This window comes from Elephantulus edwardii, unplaced genomic scaffold (genome assembly GCF_000299155.1).
Source record: "Elephantulus edwardii isolate Elephantulus edwardi_28Jun2011 unplaced genomic scaffold, EleEdw1.0 scaffold00137, whole genome shotgun sequence".
Taxonomy (NCBI): domain Eukaryota; kingdom Metazoa; phylum Chordata; class Mammalia; order Macroscelidea; family Macroscelididae; genus Elephantulus; species Elephantulus edwardii.
In genome coordinates this window covers 6,523,527-6,527,224 of record NW_006399887.1, presented here as the reverse complement: position 1 = coordinate 6,527,224, position 3,698 = coordinate 6,523,527, and positions in this window count along the sequence as shown.

Genomic DNA, 3,698 nt, shown 5'->3' with positions numbered 1-3,698 from the left:
TTCTTGATGCTCTCGTACAATATTCAGTGTCTCTTCTGACATCCACCTTGGTCTTTTATTGCTTCCCTGTCTTTGTACTGACCCTCTGCATTCTTTCTGGGTGATATTCTTGATATCCTCCCACAGTTCATCTGTTTTTGCTCACGTTCAAGGCCTCAAACTCATTCCTGAGATGGTTTTGAAATTCAGGTGGGATAGACTCAAGTTAAAAAAAATTGATTCCCGTGGATTTGGTTTCATGTTCCTTAGCTTCAGCTTGAGCTTGCATATGAGTAGTCGGTGACCTCAGGCCAAGTAAACAACACTATAGCCCAGTCTACAGGACACATCACGCTATTTTGGGAAACTATTCCATTGTGACAATAACGTTCTGCAAAGGGCAGAGAAGAGGCATTAAGCCACAAGAAGGCAATTCTGGAGTGTAAGTTCAAGGCAAAAGACGTCCTCAGAACCACCTGGAATAGGTAGCTCTCCCCAGTATTTGGACTTGTTGTTGTTGGTATTATGTGCCATCGAGTTCCTTGCAACTCATAGCGACCCTGTGTACAACAGTCCTAAACCCTGCTCTATCCTCCGCCAATCACCCTGCCTCTGACACACCCATCCCAATTACCCCAGTCACTGAATCAATCCACCTCATAGAGGGTCTTCCCCTCTTACACCGTCCCTCCACCCTCCCAGCATCATGTCCCTCTCCAAGGACCTGTCCCTCCTTACAACATGTTCAAAGTATGTCAGACGAACTCCCAGAATCCTTGGCTCCAAGGCGCAGCCTGGTTTAATCCTTTCAAGGATGTCTCTTTGTTTTCTTGGCAGTCCGTGGTGCATTCAATACTCTTCTCCAGCACCACAGCTCAAAGGCATCAATTCTCCTTCCATCCTTCCTAGTCATTGTCCAACTCTCTGATGCATAACAAGTGATTGCAAAGACCATAGCCTGTAATCAGATGCACTTTAGTCTTCATAGTGACACCATTGCTCTTCAGTACCCTGGAGAGGTCCCTAATAGCAGACTTTCCCATTACAATACATTTCTTGATTTCCTGGCTACTGGTGCCAAGAGTGTTGACTGTGGAGCCAAGCAGACTAAAGTTGTTAACAATCCTTCACCATCCATCCTGATGTTGCCAATTGATCCAGTGGAGAGAATCTTTGTCTTCTTAACACTGAGCCTCAATCCATACTGAAGGCTGCAGTCCTTAACCCTCTGCAGCAAGCTTTTCAGGTCCTCTTCAGTTTCAGCAAGCAGGGTTGTATCATCTGCATAACACAGATTGTTAATAGATCTTCCACCAATCCTGATGCCACACTTCTCTTCATAGAGCCCAGCCTCTCATATAAGCCATTCTGCATACAGGTTGAAAAGGTATGGAGACAGGAGAGATGCCTGGCGTATGCCCTTCCCAGTTTTGAACCATGTAGTGTTTCCTTGCTCTGTTCAAACAACTGCCTCTTGGTCCAAGTATAGGTTTCGCATTAGAACCATCAAGTGTTCTGGGATTCTCATTCTTCTCAGAGTCAGCCACAGTTTGTTATGATCCACACAGTCAAATGCCTGTGCATAATCAATGAAACACAGATAGACATTCCTCTTGCATTCCTTGCTTTCAACCTGGACTTCTGACAGTTCTCTGCTGATTTGCTGTTATAGACTCCTTAACTCAAGAGATACTGGACACAGCATAAAAAACTGGCAGTAGCTTGAGGCATCCAGAATCACAGAAACCCAGAATGCTTGAAATATAAGCCATCATATCAACGGTGAAATACGGAGAGATAGGTGTTAAATGGCATAGGTGGAGCAGGGAAATGAGTGTCTCAAGACACATGTGAGAAGCGTGGGGACAACACCAAATTAATATTGGTTATTTCTATAATTGGGGAATTATTTTTCACTTGTTCTTTTTTGTAAGCATGCTTGTCTCTCAGATACTGTTCTAAATCTGGACATTCAAATTATGACAGACTAGGATAAAGAATTGGTTATCCACTTTCAAAATACCAGGCCTTCAAAAACTATATACAATAGAGCACTCTTAGGCTAGCAGATAAGGTAACTGAGGTTGAACCCTCAAGTAGGGAAACACAAAGGAGGGGAAACAGTTGCAAGCAGACACTAGTGATTAGAACACAAAATGTAGAACCATGAATGTAGGAAAATTGGACAATGTTAAAAAATAAAAGGAACACATAAATATTGTCATACTAGGGATTAGTGAAATGAGATGGACTGGCACGGAATTTTTGAGTCAGACAATAATGTGATCTACTATGCTGGAGATGAAAAGGTGAGGAAAAATTGGGCTGCTTTCATAGTTAAAAAATCCATGTCTAGACCTGCCTTGAAATACAATGCTGTGAGCAATAGGATAATGTCCATACGCATACAAGAAAGTCTAGTGAATACCACTATTATTCAAACATATGCACCAACAACTGGAGCCAAAGAGAAGAAAATAGAAGATTTCTACCAACTTTTACAATCAGAGACTGATCAAACATTCAATCTAGCTGCATTAATAATAATGGCTAAACACTGGAATAATGGACTAATAGTAATAATGGAATAATGACTGGAATGTTAAAGTTGGGAACAGAGAAGAAGGATCAGTAGTTGGAAAACATGGCCTTGGAGATAAAAATAGACAAATAGAGATGCAAAAATTCTTAAGAGAGTCCTGGTGGATATAATGCAATAGTATATAAAAAATAATTCATCATGAGTGAGTTTCATAACAGGAATGTTAGGATGTGGGTAACATAAGAAAAATAATTAATACCTTCCTAAACAGCATGCCTCTGGAAACTCTACGAACTTTGATAAACGTCAATGGTTGTAGAGGGGTTTCAGGCTTTTTGTTCATAGGGTCACTATGAGTTGCGCTCAACTCAAAGGCAACAACAAAAAAAATCACATTAAAAAGCATAGAACAAGAACTTCTTTATCCTATCAATTGATTTTTAAAAGCATTAATGATTCTATCATGAGGATATCTAAGCACTAGAATAATTTAATCACTAGGATAGCAAAAGCTAGCGGAACCAATGGAAGAGGTGAAATGACAAGAAAGAAACAAGAAAGAGGACTTCAAGAGACCAGTGATTATAGGCATAGATCTTTAGTAATTAATTCTATGAAACAAGGTATATGTACGACTGCATAAAACACATAATATATATCAAGTAAACACAAGATATCTGAATAATTGCTTTCAAATCAGTTAAAAAAGAATTGATGGCTTTTAATTGTTTTATTGAAAAAATATTGACTATACCACAGATTTCCAGAACGACAAACCAATCTGGCCTGGAAGAATGCAATCAAGTGCATTAATCAACATAGAGAGACTTCCCACATGCTTTGAGGATGTTTTTAAGAAGAATCACTCTCTAGAGAAAGATACCATGCTTGGTAGAATAACTGTTGTTGCTAGGTGACATTTAGTCAAGAATAATAATCATCCTTTCTTTCGCCATCCTTCCACCTTCTCAAACATGATGTCCCTCTCTAGATAATAGGCTACCCTAGAACATGCCCAAAGTGTTGTTGTTGTTGTTGTTGTTGTTGTTATGTGCCATCGAGTCATTTGCGACTCATAACGACCCTATGTACAACAGCCCTAAACCCTGCTCTATCCTGTGCCAATCGCATTGCCTCTGACACACCCATCCCGATTACCCCAGTCACTGAATGAATC